Source organism: Argentina silus (assembly GCF_951799395.1).
Source record: "Argentina silus genome assembly, chromosome: 5".
Taxonomy (NCBI): domain Eukaryota; kingdom Metazoa; phylum Chordata; class Actinopteri; order Argentiniformes; family Argentinidae; genus Argentina; species Argentina silus.
Window position 1 is genome coordinate 22,907,817 of NC_139659.1, and position 20,723 is coordinate 22,928,539.

Sequence of the window (20,723 nt, forward strand, 5' to 3'; positions counted from 1 at the left end):
ACTGTTTGCTGGTTGAAACAGACTAAGATTTCTTCAAAAGTAAGCACTACTTGATTGCTATTTTCATAAGTGATTCTGTTTGGGTTAATCTTAAAACGTGTAACAGTTCCTAAGCTTTCTCTCTTATCGCAAACATTTCTTCTTTGATTATCTAGAAGTATACTTCAACTTTAGCAGCTCTCTTGTATTTGGACATAGAAAGTGCTATCAAGTTGGGGTATGACTCTGGATTTAATGACCACAAATGCTTTAAAAGCCCAACAATTGCCTTTGGCAAGCATCATTATGGGATGGTAATACCAGCACAGCAACTCTAACAGAAGTATTGATCTGTTGTTTTTCAGTAAGTGCTTTTTGTTGGAGTAGCTGTCACTGTGGAATATACAACCAACATTCTTGTGTTCATTATTTTTTCATCAAAAATATTTCAACAGGGTCTGTTCACATAGCTTCACAATACAGTTACCTCACAGATTGGCATTCATTTCTATCCATTAAGTAAGTGCTACTCTTTGGGGTAGCAGTAACTGTGGATTTCACTCGGTGGTGATCATGTGCACCAAGAGACACCACAACATGGCATAGCAAATATTTTGAAATTCTGATGCTCATGGAAGACAAACTTAATTCAATCATGCTATTTTGAAATCCATTCCCATGTGCTTAACCTAATCAATAGCTCTTGCATGGGAATGTGCTTCTATCAAACCAAGACCCAGTTGAATTGGTGGCAGACAATTGTTCAGGCTTATGAATCTGAATTGTTAATTCAACATTAGCATGGTGATCAAACCTTTTGTAACAAGGGGTCTAACTGTTAACAACACAGCCATCAGTTTCTGTCCCAAGTCATTTAAAATGAACTCATCCCAGTTCAGAAATGCACTTCAGTTGCAGGCTTGGAGGCCATTCAGCTTGGAAAAGAGCTCTTGGGAAAACTGGCAGCATGGGATAACCAGTAAGTGGCCAGGACAGGATCTGGAAATGCGGCAATCTCTTTACTTCACAATTGGTACCCTAACCTTAGCATTGACTTGATCTCATAATGCAGTAAGTGCTACATGTTGGGGTAGTTTTATGTGATTAATTCAACAACTACTTGCCAGTAGAGACTGTTTGCTGGTTGAAACAGACTAAGATTTCTTCAAAAGTAAGCACTACTTGATTCCTATTTTCATAAGTGATTCTGTTTGGGTTAATCTTAAAACGTGTAACAGTTCCTAAGCTTTCTCTCTTATCGCAAACATTTCTTCTTTGATTATCTAGAAGTATACTTCAACTTTAGCAGCTCTCTTGTATTTGGACATAGAAAGTGCTATCAAGTTGGGGTATGACTCTGGATTTAATGACCACAAATGCTTTAAAAGCCCAACAATTGCCTTTGGCAAGCATCATTATGGGATGGTAATACCAGCACAGCAACTCTAACAGAAGTATTGATCTGTTGTTTTTCAGTAAGTGCTTTTTGTTGGAGTAGCTGTCACTGTGGAATATACAACCAACATTCTTGTGTTCATTATTTTTTCATCAAAAATATTTCAACAGGGTCTGTTCACATAGCTTCACAATACAGTTACCTCACAGATTGGCATTCATTTCTATCCATTAAGTAAGTGCTACTCTTTGGGGTAGCAGTAACTGTGGATTTCACTCGGTGGTGATCATGTCCACCAAGAGACACCACAACATGGCATAGCAAATATTTTGAAATTCTGATGCTCATGGAAGACAAACTTAATTCAATCATGCTATTTTGAAATCCATTCCCATGTGCTTAACCTAATCAATAGCTCTTGCATGGGAATGTGCTTCTATCAAACCAAGACCCAGTTGAATTGGTGGCAGACAATTGTTCAGGCTTATGAATCTGAATTGTTAATTCAACATTAGCATGGTGATCAAACCTTTTGTAACAAGGGGTCTAACTGTTAACAACACAGCCATCAGTTTCTGTCCCAAGTCATTTAAAATGAACTCATCCCAGTTCAGAAATGCACTTCAGTTGCAGGCTTGGAGGCCATTCAGCTTGGAAAAGAGCTCTTGGGAAAACTGGCAGCATGGGATAACCAGTAAGTGGCCAGGACAGGATCTGGAAATGCGGCAATCTCTTTACTTCACAATTGGTACCCTAACCTTAGCATTGACTTGATCTCATAATGCAGTAAGTGCTACATGTTGGGGTAGTTTTATGTGATTAATTCAACAACTACTTGCCAGTAGAGACTGTTTGCTGGTTGAAACAGACTAAGATTTCTTCAAAAGTAAGCACTACTTGATTCCTATTTTCATAAGTGATTCTGTTTGGGTTAATCTTAAAACGTGTAACAGTTCCTAAGCTTTCTCTCTTATCGCAAACATTTCTTCTTTGATTATCTAGAAGTATACTTCAACTTTAGCAGCTCTCTTGTATTTGGACATAGAAAGTGCTATCAAGTTGGGGAATGACTCTGGATTTAATGACCACAAATGCTTTAAAAGCCCAACAATTGCCTTTGGCAAGCATCATTATGGGATGGTAATACCAGCACAGCAACTCTAACAGAAGTATTGATCTGTTGTTTTTCAGTAAGTGCTTTTTGTTGGAGTAGCTGTCACTGTGGAATATACAACCAACATTCTTGTGTTCATTATTTTTTCATCAAAAATATTTCAACAGGGTCTGTTCACATAGCTTCACAATACAGTTACCTCACAGATTGGCATTCATTTCTATCCATTAAGTAAGTGCTACTCTTTGGGGTAGCAGTAACTGTGGATTTCACTCGGTGGTGATCATGTGCACCAAGAGACATCACAACATGGCATAGAAAATATTTTGAAATTCTGATGCTCATGGAAGACAAACTTAATTCAATCATGCTATTTTGAAATCCATTCCCATGTGCTTAACCTAATCAATAGCTCTTGCATGGGAATGTGCTTCTATCAAACCAAGACCCAGTTGAATTGGTGGCAGACAATTGTTCAGGCTTATGAATCTGAATTGTTAATTCAACATTAGCATGGTGATCAAACCTTTTGAAACAGGGGGTCTAGCTGTTAACAACACAGCCATCAGTTTCTGTCCCAAGTCATTTAAAATGAACTCATCCCAGTTCAGAAATGCACTTCAGTTGGAGTCTTGGAGGCCATTCAGCTTGGAAAAGAGCTCCTGGGAAAACTGGCAGCATGGGATAACCAGTAAGTGGCCAGGACAGGATCTGGAAATGCGGCAATCTCTTTACTTCACAATTTGTACCCTAACCTTAGCATTGACTTGATCTCATAATGCAGTAAGTGCTACATGTTGGGGTAGTTTTATGTGATTAATTCAACAACTACTTGCCAGTAGAGACTGTTTGCTGGTTGAAACAGACTAAGATTTCTTCAAAAGTAAGCACTACTTGATTGCTATTTTCATAAGTGATTCTGTTTGGGTTAATCTTAAAACGTGTAACAGTTCCTAAGCTTTCTCTCTTATCGCAAACATTTCTTCTTTGATTATCTAGAAGTATACTTCAACTTTAGCAGCTCTCTTGTATTTGGACATAGAAAGTGCTATCAAGTTGGGGTATGACTCTGGATTTAATGACCACAAATGCTTTAAAAGCCCAACAATTGCCTTTGGCAAGCATCATTATGGGATGGTAATACCAGCACAGGAACTCTAACAGAAGTATTGATCTGTTGTTTTTCAGTAAGTGCTTTTTGTTGGAGTAGCTGTCACTGTGGAATATACAACCAACATTCTTGTGTTCATTATTTTTTCATCAAAAATGTTTCAACAGGGTCTGTTCACATAGCTTCACAATACAGTTACCTCACAGATTGGCATTCATTTCTATCCATTAAGTAAGTGCTACTCTTTGGGGTAGCAGTAACTGTGGATTTCACTCGGTGGTGATCATGTGCACCAAGAGACACCACAACATGGCATAGCAAATATTTTGAAATTCTGATGCTCATGGAAGACAAACTTAATTCAATCATGCTATTTTGAAATCCATTCCCATGTCTTTCTATCAAACCAAGACCCAGTTGAATTGGTGGCAGACAATTGTTCAGGCTTATGAATCTGAATTGTTAATTCAACATTAGCATGGTGATCAAACCTTTTGTAACAGGGGGTCTAGCTGTTAACAACACAGCCATCAGTTTCTGTCCCAAGTCATTTAAAATGAACTCATCCCAGTTCAGAAATGCACTTCAGTTGGAGTCTTGGAGGCCATTCAGCTTGGAAAAGAGCTCCTGGGAAAACTGGCAGCATGGGATAACCAGTAAGTGGCCAGGACAGGATCTGGAAATGCGGCAATCTCTTTACTTCACAATTGGTACCCTAACCTTAGCATTGACTTGATCTCATAATGCAGTAAGTGCTACATGTTGGGGTAGTTTTATGTGATTAATTCAACAACTACTTGCCAGTAGAGACTGTTTGCTGGTTGAAACAGACTAAGATTTCTTCAAAAGTAAGCACTACTTGATTGCTATTTTCATAAGAGATTCTGTTTGGGTTCATCTTAAAACGTGTAACAGTTCCTAAGCTTTCTCTCTTATCGCAAACATTTCTTCTTTGATTATCTAGAAGTATACTTCAACTTTAGCAGCTCTCTTGTATTTGGACATAGAAAGTGCTATCAAGTTGGGGTATGACTCTGGATTTAATGACCACAAATGCTTTAAAAGCCCAACAATTGCCTTTGGCAAGCATCATTATGTGATGGTAATACCAGCACAGCAACTCTAACAGAAGTATTGATCTGTTGTTTTTCAGTAAGTGCTTTTTGTTGGAGTAGCTGTCACTGTGGAATATACAACCAACATTCTTGTGTTCATTATTTTTTCATCAAAAATATTTCAACAGGGTCTGTTCACATAGCTTCACAATACAGTTACCTCACAGATTGGCATTCATTTCTATCCATTAAGTAAGTGCTACTCTTTGGGGTAGCAGTAACTGTGGATTTCACTCGGTGGTGATCATGTGCACCAAGAGACACCACAACATGGCATAGAAAATATTTTGAAATTCTGATGCTCATGGAAGACAAACTTAATTCAATCATGCTATTTTGAAATCCATTCCCATGTCTTTCTATCAAACCAAGACCCACTTGAATTGGTGGCAGACAATTGTTGAGGCTTATGAATCTGAATTGTTAATTCAACATTAGCATGGTGATCAAACCTTTTGTAACAAGGGGTCTAACTGTTAACAACACAGCCATCAGTTTCTGTCCCAAGTCATTTAAAATGAACTCATCCCAGTTCAGAAATGCACTTCAGTTGGAGTCTTGGAGGCCATTCAGCTTGGAAAAGAGCTCCTGGGAAAACTGGCAGCATGGGATAACCAGTAAGTGGCCAGGACAGGATCTGGAAATGCGGCAATCTCTTTACTTCACAATTGGTACCCTAACCTTAGCATTGACTTGATCTCATAATGCAGTAAGTGCTACATGTTGGGGTAGTTTTATGTGATTAATTCAACAACTACTTGCCAGTAGAGACTGTTTGCTGGTTGAAACAGACTAAGATTTCTTCAAAAGTAAGCACTACTTGATTGCTATTTTCATAAGTGATTCTGTTTGGGTTAATCTTAAAACGTGTAACAGTTCCTAAGCTTTCTCTCTTATCGCAAACATTTCTTCTTTGATTATCTAGAAGTATACTTCAACTTTAGCAGCTCTCTTGTATTTGGACATAGAAAGTGCTATCAAGTTGGGGTATGACTCTGGATTTAATGACCAGAAATGCTTTAAAAGCCCAACAATTGCCTTTGGCAAGCATCATTATGGGATGGTAATACCAGCACAGCAACTCTAACAGAAGTATTGATCTGTTGTTTTTCAGTAAGTGCTTTTTGTTGGAGTAGCTGTCACTGTGGAATATACAAACAACATTCTTGTGTTCATTATTTTTTCATCAAAAATATTTCAACAGGGTCTGTTCACATAGCTTCACAATACAGTTACCTCACAGATTGGCATTCATTTCTATCCATTAAGTAAGTGCTACTCTTTGGGGTAGCAGTAACTGTGGATTTCACTCGGTGGTGATCATGTACACCAAGAGACACCACAACATGGCATAGCAAATATTTTGAAATTCTGATGCTCATGGAAGACAAACTTAATTCAATCATGCTATTTTGAAATCCATTCCCATGTCTTTCTATCAAACCAAGACCCAGTTGAATTGGTGGCAGACAATTGTTCAGGCTTATGAATCTGAATTGTTAATTCAACATTAGCATGGTGATCAAACCTTTTGTAACAAGGGGTCTAACTGTTAACAACACAGCCATCAGTTTCTGTCCCAAGTCATTTAAAATGAACTCATCCCAGTTCAGAAATGCACTTCAGTTGGAGTCTTGGAGGCCATTCAGCTTGGAAAAGAGCTCCTGGGAAAACTGGCAGCATGGGATAACCAGTAAGTGGCCAGGACAGGATCTGGAAATGCGGCAATCTCTTTACTTCACAATTGGTACCCTAACCTTAGCATTGACTTGATCTCATAATGCAGTAAGTGCTACATGTTGGGGTAGTTTTATGTGATTAATTCAACAACTACTTGCCAGTAGAGACTGTTTGCTGGTTGAAACAGACTAAGATTTCTTCAAAAGTAAGCACTACTTGATTGCTATTTTCATAAGTGATTCTGTTTGGGTTAATCTTAAAACGTGTAACAGTTCCTAAGCTTTCTCTCTTATCGCAAACATTTCTTCTTTGATTATCTAGAAGTATACTTCAACTTTAGCAGCTCTCTTGTATTTGGACATAGAAAGTGCTATCAAGTTGGGGTATGACTCTGGATTTAATGACCCCAAATGCTTTAAAAGCCCAACAATTGCCTTTGGCAAGCATCATTATGGGATGGTAATACCAGCACAGCAACTCTAACAGAAGTATTGATCTGTTGTTTTTCAGTAAGTGCTTTTTGTTGGAGTAGCTGTCACTGTGGAATATACAACCAACATTCTTGTGTTCATTATTTTTTCATCAAAAATATTTCAACAGGGTCTGTTCACATAGCTTCACAATACAGTTACCTCACAGATTGGCATTCATTTCTATCCATTAAGTAAGTGCTACTCTTTGGGGTAGCAGTAACTGTGGATTTCACTCGGTGGTGATCATGTGCACCAAGAGACATCACAACATGGCATAGCAAATATTTTGAAATTCTGATGCTCATGGAAGACAAACTTAATTCAATCATGCTATTTTGAAATCCATTCCCATGTGCTTAACCTAATCAATAGCTCTTGCATGGGAATGTGCTTCTATCAAACCAAGACCCAGTTGAATTGGTGGCAGACAATTGTTCAGGCTTATGAATCTGAATTGTTAATTCAACATTAGCATGGTGATCAAACCTTTTGAAACAGGGGGTCTAGCTGTTAACAACACAGCCATCAGTTTCTGTCCCAAGTCATTTAAAATGAACTCATCCCAGTTCAGAAATGCACTTCAGTTGGAGTCTTGGAGGCCATTCAGCTTGGAAAAGAGCTCCTGGGAAAACTGGCAGCATGGGATAACCAGTAAGTGGCCAGGACAGGATCTGGAAATGCGGCAATCTCTTTACTTCACAATTGGTACCCTAACCTTAGCATTGACTTGATCTCATAATGCAGTAAGTGCTACATGTTGGGGTAGTTTTATGTGATTAATTCAACAACTACTTGCCAGTAGAGACTGTTTGCTGGTTGAAACAGACTAAGATTTCTTCAAAAGTATGCACTACTTGATTGCTATTTTCATAAGTGATTCTGTTTGGGTTAATCTTAAAACGTGTAACAGTTCCTAAGCTTTCTCTCTTATCGCAAACATTTCTTCTTTGATTATCTAGAAGTATACTTCAACTTTAGCAGCTCTCTTGTATTTGGACATAGAAAGTGCTATCAAGTTGGGGTATGACTCTGGATTTAATGACCACAAATGCTTTAAAAGCCCAACAATTGCCTTTGGCAAGCATCATTATGGGATGGTAATACCAGCACAGCAACTCTAACAGAAGTATTGATCTGTTGTTTTTCAGTAAGTGCTTTTTGTTGGAGTAGCTGTCACTGTGGAATATACAACCAACATTCTTGTGTTCATTATTTTTTCATCAAAAATATTTCAACAGGGTCTGTTCACATAGCTTCACAATACAGTTACCTCACAGATTGGCATTCATTTCTATCCATTAAGTAAGTGCTACTCTTTGGGGTAGCAGTAACTGTGGATTTCACTCGGTGGTGATCATGTGCACCAAGAGACACCACAACATGGCATAGCAAATATTTTGAAATTCTGATGCTCATGGAAGACAAACTTAATTCAATCATGCTATTTTGAAATCCATTCCCATGTCTTTCTATCAAACCAAGACCCAGTTGAATTGGTGGCAGACAATTGTTCAGGCTTATGAATCTGAATTGTTAATTCAACATTAGCATGGTGATCAAACCTTTTGGAACAGGGGGTCTAGCTGTTAACAACACAGCCATCAGTTTCTGTCCCAAGTCATTTAAAATGAACTCATCCCAGTTCAGAAATGCACTTCAGTTGGAGTCTTGGAGGCCATTCAGCTTGGAAAAGAGCTCCTGGGAAAACTGACAGCATGGGATAACCAGTAAGTGGCCAGGACAGGATCTGGAAATGCGGCAATCTCTTTACTTCACAATTGGTACCCTAACCTTAGCATTGACTTGATCTCATAATGCAGTAAGTGCTACATGTTGGGGTAGTTTTATGTGATTAATTCAACAACTACTTGCCAGTAGAGACTGTTTGCTGGTTGAAACAGACTAAGATTTCTTCAAAAGTAAGCACTACTTGATTGCTATTTTCATAAGAGATTCTGTTTGGGTTAATCTTAAAACGTGTAACAGTTCCTAAGCTTTCTCTCTTATCGCAAACATTTCTTCTTTGATTATCTAGAAGTATACTTCAACTTTAGCAGCTCTCTTGTATTTGGACATAGAAAGTGCTATCAAGTTGGGGTATGACTCTGGATTTAATGACCACAAATGCTTTAAAAGCCCAACAATTGCCTTTGGCAAGCATCATTATGGGATGGTAATACCAGCACAGCAACTCTAACAGAAGTATTGATCTGTTGTTTTTCAGTAAGTGCTTTTTGTTGGAGTAGCTGTCACTGTGGAATATACAACCAACATTCTTGTGTTCATTATTTTTTCATCAAAAATATTTCAACAGGGTCTGTTCACATAGCTTCACAATACAGTTACCTCACAGATTGGCATTCATTTCTATCCATTAAGTAAGTGCTACTCTTTGGGGTAGCAGTAACTGTGGATTTCACTCGGTGGTGATCATGTGCACCAAGAGACACCACAACATGGCATAGAAAATATTTTGAAATTCTGATGCTCATGGAAGACAAACTTAATTCAATCATGCTATTTTGAAATCCATTCCCATGTCTTTCTATCAAACCAAGACCCACTTGAATTGGTGGCAGACAATTGTTCAGGCTTATGAATCTGAATTGTTAATTCAACATTAGCATGGTGATCAAACCTTTTGTAACAAGGGGTCTAACTGTTAACAACACAGCCATCAGTTTCTGTCCCAAGTCATTTAAAATGAACTCATCCCAGTTCAGAAATGCACTTCAGTTGGAGTCTTGGAGGCCATTCAGCTTGGAAAAGAGCTCCTGGGAAAACTGGCAGCATGGGATAACCAGTAAGTGGCCAGGACAGGATCTGGAAATGCGGCAATCTCTTTACTTCACAATTGGTACCCTAACCTTAGCATTGACTTGATCTCATAATGCAGTAAGTGCTACATGTTGGGGTAGTTTTATGTGATTAATTCAACAACTACTTGCCAGTAGAGACTGTTTGCTGGTTGAAACAGACTAAGATTTCTTCAAAAGTAAGCACTACTTGATTCCTATTTTCATAAGTGATTCTGTTTGGGTTAATCTTAAAACGTGTAACAGTTCCTAAGCTTTCTCTCTTATCGCAAACATTTCTTCTTTGATTATCTAGAAGTATACTTCAACTTTAGCAGCTCTCTTGTATTTGGACATAGAAAGTGCTATCAAGTTGGGGTATGACTCTGGATTTAATGACCACAAATGCTTTAAAAGCCCAACAATTGCCTTTGGCAAGCATCATTATGGGATGGTAATACCAGCACAGCAACTCTAACAGAAGTATTGATCTGTTGTTTTTCAGTAAGTGCTTTTTGTTGGAGTAGCTGTCACTGTGGAATATACAACCAACATTCTTGTGTTCATTATTTTTTCATCAAAAATATTTCAACAGGGTCTGTTCACATAGCTTCACAATACAGTTACCTCACAGATTGGCATTCGTTTCTATCCATTAAGTAAGTGCTACTCTTTGGGGTAGCAGTAACTGTGGATTTCACTCGGTGGTGATCATGTGCACCAAGAGACATCACAACATGGCATAGAAAATATTTTGAAATTCTGATGCTCATGGAAGACAAACTTAATTCAATCATGCTATTTTGAAATCCATTCCCATGTCTTTCTATCAAACCAAGACCCACTTGAATTGGTGGCAGACAATTGTTGAGGCTTATGAATCTGAATTGTTAATTCAACATTAGCATGGTGATCAAACCTTTTGTAACAAGGGGTCTAACTGTTAACAACACAGCCATCAGTTTCTGTCCCAAGTCATTTAAAATGAACTCATCCCAGTTCAGAAATGCACTTCAGTTGGAGTCTTGGAGGCCATTCAGCTTGGAAAAGAGCTCCTGGGAAAACTGGCAGCATGGGATAACCAGTAAGTGGCCAGGACAGGATCTGGAAATGCGGCAATCTCTTTACTTCACAATTGGTACCCTAACCTTAGCATTGACTTGATCTCATAATGCAGTAAGTGCTACATGTTGGGGTAGTTTTATGTGATTAATTCAACAACTACTTGCCAGTAGAGACTGTTTGCTGGTTGAAACAGACTAAGATTTCTTCAAAAGTAAGCACTACTTGATTGCTATTTTCATAAGTGATTCTGTTTGGGTTAATCTTAAAACGTGTAACAGTTCCTAAGCTTTCTCTCTTATCGCAAACATTTCTTCTTTGATTATCTAGAAGTATACTTCAACTTTAGCAGCTCTCTTGTATTTGGACATAGAAAGTGCTATCAAGTTGGGGTATGACTCTGGATTTAATGACCAGAAATGCTTTAAAAGCCCAACAATTGCCTTTGGCAAGCATCATTATGGGATGGTAATACCAGCACAGCAACTCTAACAGAAGTATTGATCTGTTGTTTTTCAGTAAGTGCTTTTTGTTGGAGTAGCTGTCACTGTGGAATATACAAACAACATTCTTGTGTTCATTATTTTTTCATCAAAAATATTTCAACAGGGTCTGTTCACATAGCTTCACAATACAGTTACCTCACAGATTGGCATTCATTTCTATCCATTAAGTAAGTGCTACTCTTTGGGGTAGCAGTAACTGTGGATTTCACTCGGTGGTGATCATGTACACCAAGAGACACCACAACATGGCATAGCAAATATTTTGAAATTCTGATGCTCATGGAAGACAAACTTAATTCAATCATGCTATTTTGAAATCCATTCCCATGTCTTTCTATCAAACCAAGACCCAGTTGAATTGGTGGCAGACAATTGTTCAGGCTTATGAATCTGAATTGTTAATTCAACATTAGCATGGTGATCAAACCTTTTGTAACAAGGGGTCTAACTGTTAACAACACAGCCATCAGTTTCTGTCCCAAGTCATTTAAAATGAACTCATCCCAGTTCAGAAATGCACTTCAGTTGGAGTCTTGGAGGCCATTCAGCTTGGAAAAGAGCTCCTGGGAAAACTGGCAGCATGGGATAACCAGTAAGTGGCCAGGACAGGATCTGGAAATGCGGCAATCTCTTTACTTCACAATTGGTACCCTAACCTTAGCATTGACTTGATCTCATAATGCAGTAAGTGCTACATGTTGGGGTAGTTTTATGTGATTAATTCAACAACTACTTGCCAGTAGAGACTGTTTGCTGGTTGAAACAGACTAAGATTTCTTCAAAAGTAAGCACTACTTGATTGCTATTTTCATAAGTGATTCTGTTTGGGTTAATCTTAAAACGTGTAACAGTTCCTAAGCTTTCTCTCTTATCGCAAACATTTCTTCTTTGATTATCTAGAAGTATACTTCAACTTTAGCAGCTCTCTTGTATTTGGACATAGAAAGTGCTATCAAGTTGGGGTATGACTCTGGATTTAATGACCAGAAATGCTTTAAAAGCCCAACAATTGCCTTTGGCAAGCATCATTATGGGATGGTAATACCAGCACAGCAACTCTAACAGAAGTATTGATCTGTTGTTTTTCAGTAAGTGCTTTTTGTTGGAGTAGCTGTCACTGTGGAATATACAAACAACATTCTTGTGTTCATTATTTTTTCATCAAAAATATTTCAACAGGGTCTGTTCACATAGCTTCACAATACAGTTACCTCACAGATTGGCATTCATTTCTATCCATTAAGTAAGTGCTACTCTTTGGGGTAGCAGTAACTGTGGATTTCACTCGGTGGTGATCATGTACACCAAGAGACACCACAACATGGCATAGCAAATATTTTGAAATTCTGATGCTCATGGAAGACAAACTTAATTCAATCATGCTATTTTGAAATCCATTCCCATGTCTTTCTATCAAACCAAGACCCAGTTGAATTGGTGGCAGACAATTGTTCAGGCTTATGAATCTGAATTGTTAATTCAACATTAGCATGGTGATCAAACCTTTTGTAACAAGGGGTCTAACTGTTAACAACACAGCCATCAGTTTCTGTCCCAAGTCATTTAAAATGAACTCATCCCAGTTCAGAAATGCACTTCAGTTGGAGTCTTGGAGGCCATTCAGCTTGGAAAAGAGCTCCTGGGAAAACTGGCAGCATGGGATAACCAGTAAGTGGCCAGGACAGGATCTGGAAATGCGGCAATCTCTTTACTTCACAATTGGTACCCTAACCTTAGCATTGACTTGATCTCATAATGCAGTAAGTGCTACATGTTGGGGTAGTTTTATGTGATTAATTCAACAACTACTTGCCAGTAGAGACTGTTTGCTGGTTGAAACAGACTAAGATTTCTTCAAAAGTAAGCACTACTTGATTGCTATTTTCATAAGTGATTCTGTTTGGGTTAATCTTAAAACGTGTAACAGTTCCTAAGCTTTCTCTCTTATCGCAAACATTTCTTCTTTGATTATCTAGAAGTATACTTCAACTTTAGCAGCTCTCTTGTATTTGGACATAGAAAGTGCTATCAAGTTGGGGTATGACTCTGGATTTAATGACCCCAAATGCTTTAAAAGCCCAACAATTGCCTTTGGCAAGCATCATTATGGGATGGTAATACCAGCACAGCAACTCTAACAGAAGTATTGATCTGTTGTTTTTCAGTAAGTGCTTTTTGTTGGAGTAGCTGTCACTGTGGAATATACAACCAACATTCTTGTGTTCATTATTTTTTCATCAAAAATATTTCAACAGGGTCTGTTCACATAGCTTCACAATACAGTTACCTCACAGATTGGCATTCATTTCTATCCATTAAGTAAGTGCTACTCTTTGGGGTAGCAGTAACTGTGGATTTCACTCGGTGGTGATCATGTGCACCAAGAGACATCACAACATGGCATAGCAAATATTTTGAAATTCTGATGCTCATGGAAGACAAACTTAATTCAATCATGCTATTTTGAAATCCATTCCCATGTGCTTAACCTAATCAATAGCTCTTGCATGGGAATGTGCTTCTATCAAACCAAGACCCAGTTGAATTGGTGGCAGACAATTGTTCAGGCTTATGAATCTGAATTGTTAATTCAACATTAGCATGGTGATCAAACCTTTTGAAACAGGGGGTCTAGCTGTTAACAACACAGCCATCAGTTTCTGTCCCAAGTCATTTAAAATGAACTCATCCCAGTTCAGAAATGCACTTCAGTTGGAGTCTTGGAGGCCATTCAGCTTGGAAAAGAGCTCCTGGGAAAACTGGCAGCATGGGATAACCAGTAAGTGGCCAGGACAGGATCTGGAAATGCGGCAATCTCTTTACTTCACAATTGGTACCCTAACCTTAGCATTGACTTGATCTCATAATGCAGTAAGTGCTACATGTTGGGGTAGTTTTATGTGATTAATTCAACAACTACTTGCCAGTAGAGACTGTTTGCTGGTTGAAACAGACTAAGATTTCTTCAAAAGTATGCACTACTTGATTGCTATTTTCATAAGTGATTCTGTTTGGGTTAATCTTAAAACGTGTAACAGTTCCTAAGCTTTCTCTCTTATCGCAAACATTTCTTCTTTGATTATCTAGAAGTATACTTCAACTTTAGCAGCTCTCTTGTATTTGGACATAGAAAGTGCTATCAAGTTGGGGTATGACTCTGGATTTAATGACCACAAATGCTTTAAAAGCCCAACAATTGCCTTTGGCAAGCATCATTATGGGATGGTAATACCAGCACAGCAACTCTAACAGAAGTATTGATCTGTTGTTTTTCAGTAAGTGCTTTTTGTTGGAGTAGCTGTCACTGTGGAATATACAACCAACATTCTTGTGTTCATTATTTTTTCATCAAAAATATTTCAACAGGGTCTGTTCACATAGCTTCACAATACAGTTACCTCACAGATTGGCATTCGTTTCTATCCATTAAGTAAGTGCTACTCTTTGGGGTAGCAGTAACTGTGGATTTCACTCGGTGGTGATCATGTGCACCAAGAGACATCACAACATGGCATAGAAAATATTTTGAAATTCTGATGCTCATGGAAGACAAACTTAATTCAATCATGCTATTTTGAAATCCATTCCCATGTGCTTAACCTAATCAATAGCTCTTGCATGGGAATGTGCTTCTATCAAACCAAGACCCAGTTGAATTGGTGGCAGACAATTGTTCAGGCTTATGAATCTGAATTGTTAATTCAACATTAGCATGGTGATCAAACCTTTTGAAACAGGGGGTCTAGCTGTTAACAACACAGCCATCAGTTTCTGTCCCAAGTCATTTAAAATGAACTCATCCCAGTTCAGAAATGCACTTCAGTTGGAGTCTTGGAGGCCATTCAGCTTGGAAAAGAGCTCCTGGGAAAACTGGCAGCATGGGATAACCAGTAAGTGGCCAGGACAGGATCTGGAAATGCGGCAATCTCTTTACTTCACAATTGGTACCCTAACCTTAGCATTGACTTGATCTCATAATGCAGTAAGTGCTACATGTTGGGGTAGTTTTATGTGATTAATTCAACAACTACTTGCCAGTAGAGACTGTTTGCTGGTTGAAACAGACTAAGATTTCTTCAAAAGTAAGCACTACTTGATTGCTATTTTCATAAGTGATTCTGTTTGGGTTAATCTTAAAACGTGTAACAGTTCCTAAGCTTTCTCTCTTATCGCAAACATTTCTTCTTTGATTATCTAGAAGTATACTTCAACTTTAGCAGCTCTCTTGTATTTGGACATAGAAAGTGCTATCAAGTTGGGGTATGACTCTGGATTTAATGACCACAAATGCTTTAAAAGCCCAACAATTGCCTTTGGCAAGCATCATTATGGGATGGTAATACCAGCACAGCAACTCTAACAGAAGTATTGATCTGTTGTTTTTCAGTAAGTGCTTTTTGTTGGAGTAGCTGTCACTGTGGAATATACAACCAACATTCTTGTGTTCATTATTTTTTCATCAAAAATATTTCAACAGGGTCTGTTCACATAGCTTCACAATACAGTTACCTCACAGATTGGCATTCATTTCTATCCATTAAGTAAGTGCTACTCTTTGGGGTAGCAGTAACTGTGGATTTCACTCGGTGGTGATCATGTGCACCAAGAGACACCACAACATGGCATAGCAAATATTTTGAAATTCTGATGCTCATGGAAGACAAACTTAATTCAATCATGCTATTTTGAAATCCATTCCCATGTGCTTAACCTAATCAATAGCTCTTGCATGGGAATGTGCTTCTATCAAACCAAGACCCAGTTGAATTGGTGGCAGACAATTGTTCAGGCTTATGAATCTGAATTGTTAATTCAACATTAGCATGGTGATCAAACCTTTTGTAACAAGGGGTCTAACTGTTAACAACACAGCCATCAGTTTCTGTCCCAAGTCATTTAAAATGAACTCATCCCAGTTCAGAAATGCACTTCAGTTGCAGGCTTGGAGGCCATTCAGCTTGGAAAAGAGCTCTTGGGAAAACTGGCAGCATGGGATAACCAGTAAGTGGCCAGGACAGGATCTGGAAATGCGGCAATCTCTTTACTTCACAATTGGTACCCTAACCTTAGCATTGACTTGATCTCATAATGCAGTAAGTGCTCCATGTTGGGGTAGTTTTATGTGATTAATTCAACAACTACTTGCCAGTAGAGACTGTTTGCTGGTTGAAACAGACTAAGATTTCTTCAAAAGTAAGCACTACTTGATTCCTATTTTCATAAGTGATTCTGTTTGGGTTAATCTTAAAACGTGTAACAGTTCCTAAGCTTTCTCTCTTATCGCAAACATTTCTTCTTTGATTATCTAGAAGTATACTTCAACTTTAGCAGCTCTCTTGTATTTGGACATAGAAAGTGCTATCAAGTTGGGGTATGACTCTGGATTTAATGACCACAAATGCTTTAAAAGCCCAACAATTGCCTTTGGCAAGCATCATTATGGGATGGTAATACCAGCACAGCAACTCTAACAGAAGTATTGATCTGTTGTTTTTCAGTAAGTGCTTTTTGTTGGAGTAGCTGTCACTGTGGAATATACAACCAACATTCTTGTGTTCATTATTTTTTCATCAAAAATATTTCAACAGGGTCTGTTCACATAGCTTCACAATACAGTTACCTCACAGATTGGCATTCATTTCTATCCATTAAGTAAGTGCTACTCTTTGGGGTAGCAGTAACTGTGGATTTCACTCGGTGGTGATCATGTGCACCAAGAGACACCACAACATGGCATAGCAAATATTTTGAAATTCTGATGCTCATGGAAGACAAACTTAATTCAATCATGCTATTTTGAAATCCATTCCCATGTGCTTAACCTAATCAATAGCTCTTGCATGGGAATGTGCTTCTATCAAACCAAGACCCAGTTGAATTGGTGGCAGACAATTGTTCAGGCTTATGAATCTGAATTGTTAATTCAACATTAGCATGGTGATCAAACCTTTTGTAACAAGGGGTCTAACTGTTAACAACACAGCCATCAGTTTCTGTCCCAAGTCATTTAAAATGAACTCATCCCAGTTCAGAAATGCACTTCAGTTGCAGGCTTGGAGGCCATTCAGCTTGGAAAAGAGCTCTTGGGAAAACTGGCAGCATGGGATAACCAGTAAGTGGCCAGGACAGGATCTGGAAATGCGGCAATCTCTTTACTTCACAATTGGTACCCTAACCTTAGCATTGACTTGATCTCATAATGCAGTAAGTGCTCCATGTTGGGGTAGTTTTATGTGATTAATTCAACAACTACTTGCCAGTAGAGACTGTTTGCTGGTTGAAACAGACTAAGATTTCTTCAAAAGTAAGCACTACTTGATTCCTATTTTCATAAGTGATTCTGTTTGGGTTAATCTTAAAACGTGTAACAGTTCCTAAGCTTTCTCTCTTATCGCAAACATTTCTTCTTTGATTATCTAGAAGTATACTTCAACTTTAGCAGCTCTCTTGTATTTGGACATAGAAAGTGCTATCAAGTTGGGGTATGACTCTGGATTTAATGACCACAAATGCTTTAAAAGCCCAACAATTGCCTTTGGCAAGCATCATTATGGGATGGTAATACCAGCACAGCAACTCTAACAGAAGTATTGATCTGTTGTTTTTCAGTAAGTGCTTTTTGTTGGAGTAGCTGTCACTGTGGAATATACAACCAACATTCTTGTGTTCATTATTTTTTCATCAAAAATATTTCAACAGGGTCTGTTCACATAGCTTCACAATACAGTTACCTCACAGATTGGCATTCATTTCTATCCATTAAGTAAGTGCTACTCTTTGGGGTAGCAGTAACTGTGGATTTCACTCGGTGGTGATCATGTGCACCAAGAGACACCACAACATGGCATAGAAAATATTTTGAAATTCTGATGCTCATGGAAGACAAACTTAATTCAATCATGCTATTTTGAAATCCATTCCCATGTCTTTCTATCAAACCAAGACCCAGTTGAATTGGTGGCAGACAATTGTTCAGGCTTATGAATCTGAATTGTTAATTCAACATTAGCATGGTGATCAAACCTTTTGTAACAAGGGGTCTAACTGTTAACAACACAGCCATCAGTTTCTGTCCCAAGTCATTTAAAATGAACTCATCCCAGTTCAGAAATGCACTTCAGTTGGAGTCTTGGAGGCCATTCAGCTTGGAAAAGAGCTCCTGGGAAAACTGGCAGCATGGGATAACCAGTAAGTGGCCAGGACAGGATCTGGAAATGCGGCAATCTCTTTACTTCACAATTGGTACCCTAACCTTAGCATTGACTTGATCTCATAATGCAGTAAGTGCTACATGTTGGGGTAGTTTTATGTGATTAATTCAACAACTACTTGCCAGTAGAGACTGTTTGCTGGTTGAAACAGACTAAGATTTCTTCAAAAGTAAGCACTACTTGATTCCTATTTTCATAAGTGATTCTGTTTGGGTTAATCTTAAAACGTGTAACAGTTCCTAAGCTTTCTCTCTTATCGCAAACATTTCTTCTTTGATTATCTAGAAGTATACTTCAACTTTAGCAGCTCTCTTGTATTTGGACATAGAAAGTGCTATCAAGTTGGGGTATGACTCTGGATTTAATGACCACAAATGCTTTAAAAGCCCAACAATTGCCTTTGGCAAGCATCATTATGGGATGGTAATACCAGCACAGCAACTCTAACAGAAGTATTGATCTGTTGTTTTTCAGTAAGTGCTTTTTGTTGGAGTAGCTGTCACTGTGGAATATACAACCAACATTCTTGTGTTCATTATTTTTTCATCAAAAATATTTCAACAGGGTCTGTTCACATAGCTTCACAATACAGTTACCTCACAGATTGGCATTCATTTCTATCCATTAAGTAAGTGCTACTCTTTGGGGTAGCAGTAACTGTGGATTTCACTCGGTGGTGATCATGTGCACCAAGAGACACCACAACATGGCATAGAAAATATTTTGAAATTCTGATGCTCATGGAAGACAAACTTAATTCAATCATGCTATTTTGAAATCCATTCCCATGTCTTTCTATCAAACCAAGACCCACTTGAATTGGTGGCAGACAATTGTTCAGGCTTATGAATCTGAATTGTTAATTCAACATTAGCATGGTGATCAAACCTTTTGTAACAAGGGGTCTAACTGTTAACAACACAGCCATCAGTTTCTGTCCCATGTCATTTAAAATGAACTCATCCCAGTTCAGAAATGCACTTCAGTTGGAGTCTTGGAGGCCATTCAGCTTGGAAAAGAGCTCCTGGGAAAACTGGCAGCATGGGATAACCAGTAAGTGGCCAGGACAGGATCTGGAAATGCGGCAATCTCTTTACTTCACAATTGGTACCCTAACCTTAGCATTGACTTGATCTCATAATGCAGTAAGTGCTACATGTTGGGGTAGTTTTATGTGATTAATTCAACAACTACTTGCCAGTAGAGACTGTTTGCTGGTTGAAACAGACTAAGATTTCTTCAAAAGTAAGCACTACTTGATTCCTATTTTCATAAGTGATTCTGTTTGGGTTAATCTTAAAACGTGTAACAGTTCCTAAGCTTTCTCTCTTATCGCAAACATTTCTTCTTTGATTATCTAGAAGTATACTTCAACTTTAGCAGCTCTCTTGTATTTGGACATAGAAAGTGCTATCAAGTTGGGGTATGACTCTGGATTTAATGACCACAAATGCTTTAAAAGCCCAACAATTGCCTTTGGCAAGCATCATTATGGGATGGTAATACCAGCACAGCAACTCTAACAGAAGTATTGATCTGTTGTTTTTCAGTAAGTGCTTTTTGTTGGAGTAGCTGTCACTGTGGAATATACAACCAACATTCTTGTGTTCATTATTTTTTCATCAAAAATATTTCAACAGGGTCTGTTCACATAGCTTCACAATACAGTTACCTCACAGATTGGCATTCATTTCTATCCATTAAGTAAGTGCTACTCTTTGGGGTAGCAGTAACTGTGGATTTCACTCGGTGGTGATCATGTGCACCAAGAGACATCACAACATGGCATAGAAAATATTTTGAAATTCTGATGCTCATGGAAGACAAACTTAATTCAATCATGCTATTTTGAAATCCATTCCCATGTGCTTAACCTAATCAATAGCTCTTGCATGGGAATGTGCTTCTATCAAACCAAGACCCAGTTGAATTGGTGGCAGACAATTGTTCAGGCTTATGAATCTGAATTGTTAATTCAACATTAGCATGGTGATCAAACCTTTTGAAACAGGGGGTCTAGCTGTTAACAACACAGCCATCAGTTTCTGTCCCAAGTCATTTAAAATGAACTCATCCCAGTTCAGAAATGCACTTCAGTTGGAGTCTTGGAGGCCATTCAGCTTGGAAAAGAGCTCCTGGGAAAACTGGCAGCATGGGATAACCAGTAAGTGGCCAGGACAGGATCTGGAAATGCGGCAATCTCTTTACTTCACAATTGGTACCCTAACCTTAGCATTGACTTGATCTCATAATGCAGTAAGTGCTACATGTTGGGGTAGTT